Source organism: Spinacia oleracea, chromosome 5, assembly GCF_020520425.1.
Source record: "Spinacia oleracea cultivar Varoflay chromosome 5, BTI_SOV_V1, whole genome shotgun sequence".
Lineage (NCBI taxonomy): Eukaryota > Viridiplantae > Streptophyta > Magnoliopsida > Caryophyllales > Amaranthaceae > Spinacia > Spinacia oleracea.
The window spans coordinates 19,728,943-19,739,879 of NC_079491.1; positions in this window are offsets into that span (position 1 = coordinate 19,728,943).

Here is a 10,937-nt window from a genome sequence, read left to right on the forward strand (position 1 = left end):
AGATCAGACCAGACAAGATCATACTCCCTCCGTATTTTGTTTGGGGTCACATGTTGACCAGCACGTGTATTAAGGAAAAAAAGTTGAATCTAATAAAATAATAAAGTAAGTGCGGTGGGATCGTGGGGTAAATATTTTAATCAAAGAAAGTGAGTCCGGGCCAGGATATTTGGGGGGGGGGGGTGTCTAACAATTGTTTAATATAGTATAGGAAATTAGATATATTAAATAACGATGAGGTATGGTAGAAAAAACCAAAAGCGAAAATGTGACCCTAAAAAGAGACGGTCGGAAGTAGTATATGTGACGCCAAAAAAATATGGAGGGAGCATTAAATATTATAATAATTTTGGATTATTATGATTATTTTTATTACTTGTATTTTTATTTTGGATTATTATTATTATTATTATTATTAATTATTAATTATTATTATTATTATTAATTATTAATTATTAATTATTATTTTTATTATTATTATTATTATTATTATTATTATATATCAAATGCTAACAAAGTCAAAAGTTTACAAATAATTGGTGGGAAGCCGAGATACAATCTGGGCCCCCACTCCTCTGGCTATAGCAAAGCCTATCCTAGTAAAAATATGAGCAGCAACACGAGCCCCAATGTCCTGAGTCCTACAAAACTTTTGAATCCGCTTCAGCAACGCAACAACATCCTTATCCAGCTCCCCCAAAGAAGAGAAAGAGAACGGAAGAAATCCATAACCAATGGCCCTGCAACGTGCTTCGTACTTGACCCGCTTCCGAATAGCCGCATCAGTAACGTGCTTATTATTATTATTATTATTATTATTTTATTAATATTATTGTTTTTTGTTGTTTTTGGTGGTGGTCTTGGTGTAATTGTTATATTTCTTCAAGTTATAATAAAATCGTATTAACAAAATATATTCACATAACCAATTTGTCCAACTGATTTTTCTAGATCATGTATAAATCAGAACCGAACTATCCAGATCATGTCCAGATCAAAATCGATATCTTGAGATCATGTGCAAAACAGAATAGATTTGTGCAGATCATGTTTATATCAAAAGTGACATATCCATATCATGTTATAAAAGTTGGTATGTCCATATCATGTTCAGATAAAAGTCGATTTGTCCAGATCGGAACCGATTTGTCCAAATTAGAACCGGTCTATTAAGATCATATACATATCAGAACCGGTATGTTCAGATCAAGTCCAGATCATAACTAATGTGTTTAGTGTTAGGTTATGATACATATGACATTACATAGATCATGCGGAAACAACCATTAACCCAGGACAACATATTATTTACACATAATCATATAGCATAATTTAGATGCATACTCTTTGTTGCGTGCCCTCCCTAGCTGCGCCCGAACCGAACAAGAACAAGTCTTTAGGACTCCAAGTGTCGTCCCTCCGTAGATAGTCCACAGCACGTCCGGATCCGCCTTAAGATTGACCAACTAGAATCGCCCTTAAGGTACTAGAAAATTTCGGCACTTTATGAGCAAGATGTGTGTTTTAATTTTCTCTCAAAAAACTCACTTTTGAATACTTTGAAACTTGTGTATAAATTATGACCCCTAGGCCTTTATTTATAGAGTTATGGAAAAGGAATCGTAATCCTAGTAGGATACGAATTAATTGAAATTAGAATCCTACATGAATTCTATTTAATTAATTTATCCAATTAGGAATAGAAATTTAATCATACACTGACTCTTGTAGATTTAGGAATCACGCATGAGCACAAACTCACACACACACGGCAGCCACAAGGGCTGCCCATGCGCGTGCGAGCAGCAGCCCACGCAGCGCGGCCCACGCAACGGTGGCCTTGGCGCGCGCTGGGCCTGCCTTGTGGTAGGCCTGGGCGCTGCCTTGGCTGGGCTTGTGGCGCGCGCGTGCTTGCTGGGCGATGGCCCGGCTTCGTGCTGGGCCTTCGTCCGGCAGGCCTCGTCCGATGCTAATTCGTACGATACGCTTCCGATTAAATTTCCAGTTCCGGAATTTATTTCCGATACGAACAATATTTAATATTTTCGATTCCGGAATTAATTTCCGTTTCGAACAAATATTTAATATTTCCGTTTCCGGAATTATTTTCCGATTCCGGTAATATTTCCGATTCTGACAATATTTCCGTTTCCGGCAATATTTCCGATTCTGGTAATATTTCCATTTCCAATAATATTTTCCGATACGTACCATGTTTCCGTTTCCGGCAACATCTACGACTTGGATAATATTCATATTTCCGATACGATCCATATTTCCGTTTCCGGCAATATCATCGTTTCCGGAGTATTCATTTCTTGCCTGTGACGATCTTAGCTCCCACTGAAACCAAGATCCGTCGGTTCCGAATATTCATAGATGGAGTATTTAATGCCATTAAATACTTGATCCGTTTACGTACTATTTGTGTGACCCTACGGGTTCAGTCAAGAGTAAGCTGTGGATTAATATCATTAATTCCACTTGAACTGAAGCGGCCTCTAGCTAGGCATTCAGCTCACTTGATCTCACTGAATTATTAACTTGTTAATTAATACTGAACCGCATTTATTAGACTTAACATAGAATGCATACTTGGACCAAGGGCATTATTTCCTTCAGTCTCCCACTTGTCCTTAGGGACAAGTGTGCATTTCCTAATTCCTTTGTCGCTCGATGCTTGCTCTTGAACATAAGGTAAGAGTTGTCATCCTTATTATGTCCAGAGGTGTTCCTCGGTTTCAGAGTTCAACTGATCAAATAAACAGATAATCATAGCCTATGATTCATCCGAGCACGGCCATGCATTTCACAATTTCTAGCTCTCCGAGTGGCCTTGTACAACTTTTAAGCATCTCATCCCGATTTATGGGAGGACAATCCCAATCTTGCGATCTTGAGATTAGACTTCGTTTGATAGGTGATTACCTGAGCGTTGCCTTTATAGCCTCCTTTTACGGTGCGACGGTTGGTCAACGTCAAAGCAACCAGTTCTCAAACAAGTAATCTCAAATCACTCAGGTATTGAGGATTTAGTGTCTAATAATTTAATGAAATTTACTTATGACAGACTTTCATCTCTTACAGTAAAGTTTCATAGGTCTTGTCCGATACTAGTCTTCCCAAAGTAAGTATCTATGCAAATGATTATGACATTGCCATGTCCACATAGTTCAAGAAACAGAACTACTAGTCATCTTGCACTCTAATCGTCTAACGTTTTCTATGCGTCCAATTTTATAGAAAACTCCGATTAGGGACCATTTTCAACCTTTGACATTCAAGTTCACTTGATAGACATTTCTTAGTCACAGGACTGGTCCTGACAGTCTATCTTGAATATATCGTCAAGTTGAAGGGACTCATCATTTAATAAACCACAAATTAAATGGAAAAATGAATTCCTTTCATTTATTGTGAATGATTAACCAATAATGTTTTACAAAGATTTAAACTCTAAAACTTTAAAACATTAAACAGAGACATCAAAGCCATTCTCCAATATGCTTGATTCCCATAGCTGCAGTGTGCGAGTTGTGCTTCGCTTGCGGCAGAGGTTTAGTTAATGGATCTGATATGTTGTCATCAGTTCCAATTTTGCTTATCTCGACTTCTTTTCTTTCAACGAACTCTCGTAGAAGGTGAAATCTACGAAGTACATGCTTGACTCTCTGGTGGTGTCTAGGCTCTTTTGCCTGTGCAATAGCTCCGTTATTATCACAATACAGGGCTATTGGTCCTTTAATGGAGGGGACTACACCAAGTTCTCCTATGAACTTCCTTAGCCATATAGCTTCCTTTGCTGCTTCATGTGCAGCAATGTACTCCGCTTCAGTTGTAGAATCCGCAATGGTGCTTTGCTTAGCACTTTTCCAGCTTACTGCTCCTCCGTTGAGGTAGAAGACAAACCCAGACTGTGATCTGAAATCATCTTTGTCGGTTTGGAAACTTGCGTCCGTATAGCCTTTAACAATTAATTCATCATCTCCACCATAGACCAGGAAGTCATCTTTGTGCCTTTTCAGGTACTTCAGAATATTCTTGGCAGCAGTCCAATGCGCCTCTCCTGGGTCTGACTGGTATCTGCTCGTAGCACTGAGTGCGTACGCAACATCCGGGCGTGTACATATCATAGCATACATTATTGAACCAATCAATGATGCATATGGAATCCCATTCATTCGTCTACGCTCATCAAGTGTTTTTGGGCACTGAGTCTTGCTTAGAGTCATTCCATGAGACATGGGTAGGTAGCCTCGCTTGGAGTCCGCCATCTTGAACCTATCAAGCACCTTATTGATATAAGTGCTTTGACTAAGTCCAATCATCTTTTTAGATCTATCTCTGTAAATCTTGATGCCCAATATGTACTGTGCTTCTCCTAGATCCTTCATCGAAAAACATTTCCCAAGCCAAATCTTGACAGAGTTCAACATAGGAATGTCATTTCCGATAAGCAATATGTCGTCGACATATAATACTAGGAAAGCAATTTTGCTCCCACTGACCTTCTTGTATACACAAGATTCGTCCGCGTTCTTGATGAAACCAAAGTCACTGACTGCTTCATCAAAACGTATATTCCAGCTCCTGGATGCCTGCTTCAATCCGTAGATTGACTTCTTTAGCTTGCATACCTTTTTAGCATTCTTTGGATCCTCAAAACCTTCAGGCTGTGTCATAAACACAGTTTCTGTTAAAACGCCGTTTAAGAAAGCAGTTTTGACATCCATCTGCCATATTTCGTAATCGTAATATGCAGCGATTGCTAACATTATTCGAATAGACTTTAGCATTGCAACTGGTGAAAAAGTTTCATCGTAATCCACACCGTGGACTTGCCTGTAACCTTTTGCAACCAATCTAGCTTTGAAAACTTCAAGTTTCCCATCCTTGTCCTTTTTCAGTTTGAAAACCCATTTGCTTCCAATGGCTTGGTAGCCATCTGGCAAATCGACCAAATCCCATACTTGGTTTTCAGACATGGAGTCTAATTCAGATTGCATGGCTTCTTGCCACTGCTTGGAGCTAGGGCTCGTCATAGCTTGCTTGTAAGTCGCAGGTTCATCACTTTCAAGTAATAGAACGTCATAGCTCTCGTTCGTCAAAATACCTAAGTACCTTTCCGGTTGAGATCTATATCTTTGCGATCTACGCGGGGTAACATTTCTATATTGACCATGATTCTCACCAGATTCTTCTAAAGATCTCTGAGTTTCATCCTGAATGTCATCTTGAGCATTCTCTAGAGTTTGTTGTTCGACTCGAATTTCTTCGAGGTCTACTTTTCTCCCACTTGTCATTTTGGAAATGTGATCCTTCTCCAAAAAGACACCATCTCGAGCAACAAACACTTTGTTCTCAGATGTATTGTAGAAGTAATACCCCTTTGTTTCCTTTGGATAGCCCACAAGGATACATTTGTCAGATTTTGGATGAAGTTTGTCTGAAATTAATCGTTTGACGTATACTTCACATCCCCAAATCTTAAGAAAAGACACATTTGGAGGCTTTCCAAACCATAATTCGTATGGAGTCTTTTCGACAGCTTTAGACGGAGCTCTATTTATAGTGAGTGCAGCTGTATTTAGTGCATGTCCCCAAAATTCTAATGGAAGTTCGGCCTGACCCATCATTGACCTGACCATGTCTAGCAAGGTTCTGTTCCTCCGTTCTGACACACCGTTCCATTGTGGTGTTCCAGGAGGTGTCAATTCTGATAGAATTCCACATTCTTTCAGATGGTCATCAAATTCATAGCTCAGATATTCACCGCCTCTATCAGACCGCAGTGCCTTAATCTTCTTGCCTAATTGATTCTCTACTTCACTCTGAAATTCCTTGAATTTGTCAAAGGATTCAGACTTATGCTTCATTAGGTAGACATAACCATACCTACTGAAGTCATCAGTGAAAGTGATAAAGTAGCTGAAACCACCTCTAGCATTTGTACTCATTGGTCCACATACATCTGTATGGATTAAACCCAATAGTTCATTTGCTCTTTCTCCAACTTTAGAGAAAGGTTGCTTTGTCATTTTGCCAAGTAAACATGATTCGCATTTACCATAATCCTCTAAGTTAAATGGTTCTAGAATTCCTTCCCTTTGAAGTCTTTCTAAGCGTTTCAAGTTTATATGGCCTAATCGACAATGCCACAGATAGGTGAGATCTGAATCATCCTTTTTGGCCTTTTTGGTATTTATGTTATATACTTGTTTGTCGTGATCTAATAAATAAAGTCCATTGACTAATCTAGCAGATCCATAAAACATCTCTTTAAAATAAAACGAACAACTATTGTCTTTTATTATAAAGGAAAATCCCTTAGCATCTAAGCAAGAAACTGAAATGATGTTTTTAGTAAGACTTGGAACATGGAAACATTCTTCCAGTTCCAAAACTAGCCCGGAGGGCAACGACAAATAGTAAGTTCCTACGGCTAATGCAGCAATCCGTGCTCCATTTCCCACTCGTAGGTCGACTTCACCCTTGCTTCACTTTCTACTTCTTCTTAGTCCCTGTGGATTGGAACATAAGTGTGAGCCACAACCTGTATCTAATACCCAAGAAGTTGAATTAGCAAGTATACAGTCTATAACGAAAATACCTGAAGATGGAACGACTGTTCCGTTCTTCTGATCTTCCTTTAGCTTTGGACATTCTCTTTTGTAATGGCCTATTCCATCACAATAAAGACAGCTTGATGTGGACTTGTCCTGCTTTGATTTAGCATTGCCCTTGGACTTTCCACCTTTCTTGAATGGTCTCTTTCTAGCCTTGAGTAAATCTTTGGCTTCACAGTCCAGTACTATTTCAGCCTTTCTGACAAGGTGAATAAATTCTGCAACTGTTTCTTCTCTTGGTTCACTTAGGTATTGTTGCTTGAAGCGACCAAACCCACTGTGTAGTGAATTGAGCAAGACAGAGACTGCCATCCTTTCGCTTATTGGTGTTCCTAGTAGACTTAGGCGATCAAAATATGAACACATAAGATCCACATGGAACCTCAGTGGGACGCCTACCCTCTGTTTAGTGCGAAGGAGCTGAACATGTGTTTCTTGGACCTCCATCCTATAACACCTGTTGGGAGAACTAACCTTTAGCCCAGACATTGATTCAATCAACTCATGGACGTTCAGGTCCCTGTCCTCCGTACTTCCACGACAGATATCCCTCAGATTCTTGATGAGCGTAAAAGGTTCATAGGCTACAAACCTTCTAGCCCAATCATCAGGGATATTGTTCAGCATGAGACTCATAACCTTTTTGAGATCCGCATCCCAGGCGTAAAATCTCTCAGGGGTCATGTCTCTGGCATAGTAGCTTGGCATGGGATGTGATAGTACATACTCAAGTCCATTGAGTTTGACTATTTCAACTAGCTTAGCTTCCCATTCAAGAAAATTTGTCAGGTTCAGCTTGACCATAAGCTCAGAACCCATGATGATGTTTTGATTGTTGTTTGCCATATTAAAACTACAATTGAAAAGAATAAACAAATAAATAACCATTCACAGTTTCTCTTAATAAACTTAAATTCTAGCATACATGCATAATTCAATGTTTATTAAGCATTTTATTCAAGTTATGTGTTCCGGCAGGTGTGAATAAAATGATTCCAAGATCCTAAAATCATTGAAGAACTAAGCACAGTTTGTCGACTTAATCCTAGAACATCTTAGGTAAGCAAAAGCCTTTTGCTAATAGTCTAGAAACTATTCTTGGTTGATAGGTACGTCTAAGAACTTATTAGGTAAACCTATCGAATTTGCCACGACATAAAAGGACTCCTTACTTATATCGTTGAGTTTCACCAAAACTAACATGTACTCACAATTATTTGTGTACCTTGCCCCTTTAGGACCAATAAGTAACACCTCGCTGAGCGAAAACTATTACTAGATTGATGTAAAGGATATCCAAGCAAGTGTATATTTTGGCATGGCACCTTTTAACTCAATTTTTAAGTTTGGAACTTAAGGCTCTTACTATGTTGGTTAGATTTTAAGTGAACTAAAATCCTTAATCATGCAACATAATCAAGCTTTTGATCTCATGCATTTTAAGACATATTTAAAGCAATAAATAACTTAAAACATGCATAAGATATTTGTGATCTAGTATGGCCCGACTTCATCTTGAAGCTTTGACTTCAAAGTCCGTCTTGAAAATCTCCGTGGGAGGCACCATTTTCTTCAAATAGGATAAGCTATAACTAATTACAACTATTTGATGGTTCGCAGACCATATTTGAATTGAAAAATAACTTTGGTACTTTAGACCAATTACATTCAAATTAATGGTACGCAGACCATATTTTCTATCCTATTTGGGCCATACTAGTCACTTCATAACCTGCAAAACAGTACATATACAATATATACCATTCACCCATTCATTATCATGAATGGCCCACATAGCTGGTTAGTAAAACACATTATGCATCACGTAAACATTTGCAGCAATTAATCAAGGGCACCAATAATCTACCAATTATTCAGTCCTTATTAATTCTAATCAAGTTGTTTTAACCTTAAGGATTTGTAGACCTAATCAAGAGTTTATGACTAAAAAGCGCTCCCACTTAAACCAATAAATTCATATGCTTTACCAATTTTAAACATAAAAATGTATTTCTAGTCCAACCGGAAACATACAAATTTAATTAAAATTTAAAGCTCATATCAATTTATAATCGAATCCAAAAAAAATTTAATTTAATTTCAGTCGTATTTAAATTAATTCATGATTTTAATTTTAGTAAAATAATTAGAATAAATAACATTTATTATAATTATAATATTCAAAATTAAAATCCAAGAAAATAATTCAAATTATTAATTTTAAAATTAATTAAAATTACGTGAACTGAAATTTTCAAATTAAACATTCAAAACGATCTAATCGTAACGCAAACACCCTACGCGTTGCACGCCCATGGACCGTACGCACACAGCCATTGCTGGCCATGTGCGCGCAGCCCATGCGCTCGTCGCATAGCTGCTGCTTCCTTATCGCAAGCCTCCGCACACATTGTGCTCGCTGCGCGCGCCAGCGCTCATCGCACGCGAGCTATCGCTCGCAGTGCGCGCGCGCGACATCGTTCGCTGGGCGCGCGACATCGCTCGCTGGGCGCGCGAGCCATCGCTCGCTGGGCGCGCGACATCGCTCGCTGGGCGCGCGAGCCATCGCTCGCTGGGCGCGCGACATCGCTCGCTGGGCGCGCGACATCGCTCGCTGGTGCGAGCCATCGCTCGCTGGTGCGAGCCATCGCTCGCTGGCGCGCGAGTGATGCTGGGCGCAGCGCTCGTGGCACGCGAGCTTGCGCTCGCTGCGCGCGAGGCTGCGCGCTCTTGTGCGAGGCAGCGCGCGTTGTGGCGCAGCTCGCTTGCTGCCCACACGCGACTGCCTTGGCTCGCTCTTCGCCCATGCCCATTCGTTCATTGCTCGTGGCACACGACACAAGGCAGGGCTGCTGCCTTGTGCTCGTGCACTACGCCCTTGCTCATTGCATTCGTGCCGCACGGGCGACGAGCTCCCTTGCTCGTCGTCGCATGCCCGCATTATACAACACCCCTTAAGGGTAACACGAAGCGTCCATTGCTTCGTGCGTGCAAGTTATATGAATGAATCGCATAAAAATTTAAAATTTATATTTAAAATTAATGACAAATTAATAAATATTATTAATTTCATAATTTTAGGGCGAAAAATCGAAAATTTATTATCCAATTGATTTCCGATTGTTATGGATTCAAGTCTAGGTCATAAAAATTTAAAATTTATCGTAAATTTACAATTTTTATGGTGGTTTTTAATCATAGGTTTCTAATTAAATTACAATTAATTATGAAAATCAAATTAATTCTAAATTATTCTAATTTTCAACAAATTAATCATAATTACAAATTAGATTGCATAATTAACAAGACTAGGCATTCAAACTTGTTAAACATATGCAGTAGGTCAATCAAAAATTCAAGATTTATCAACAAGAATCGCAAATATTTAATTTAACATCTTAAATTTACGAAATTTTGCATTCGAAAAACTAAAACCTTCGAAAAGTCATAGTTAGGCTTCGAATTTGAGAATTCTGGGTTCGGCAGAAAAATACTTTTTTTGTCAAAATTTTAGAATGCCTTTTACATGCGGAATTGACACAAAAATCACTCAATTCGGATGAGTAACGAAGAAACTGCCGAAAAACTGCGTACGTATAATTAAATAAACGCAATTTGCAATTAATTAACAATTACGAAAATTAATCACCCCTTTAAATTCTTGCAAATTTGTAATATTTAACCATGTTCATGCAATTTAGATTATGAAAATAATAAGGGGCTCGTGATACCACTGTTAGGTTATGATACATATGACATTACATAGATCATGCGGAAACAACCATTAACCCAGGACAACATATTATTTACACATAATCATATAGCATAATTTAGATGCATACTCTTTGTTGCGTGCCCTCCCTAGCTGCGCCCGAACCGAACAAGAACAAGTCTTTAGGACTCCAAGTGTCGTCCCTCCGTAGATAGTCCACAGCACGTCCGGATCCGCCTTAAGATTGACCAACTAGAATCGCCCTTAAGGTACTAGAAAATTTCGGCACTTTATGAGCAAGATGTGTGTTTTAATTTTCTCTCAAAAAACTCACTTTTGAATACTTTGAAAACTTGTGTATAAATTATGACCCCTAGGCCTTTATTTATAGAGTTATGGAAAAGGAATCGTAATCCTAGTAGGATACGAATTAATTGAAATTAGAATCCTACATGAATTCTATTTAATTAATTTATCCAATTAGGAATAGAAATTTAATCATACACTGACTCTTGTAGATTTAGGAATCACGCATGAGCACAAACTCACACACACACGGCAGCCACAAGGGCTGCCCATGCGCGTGCGAGCAGCAGCCC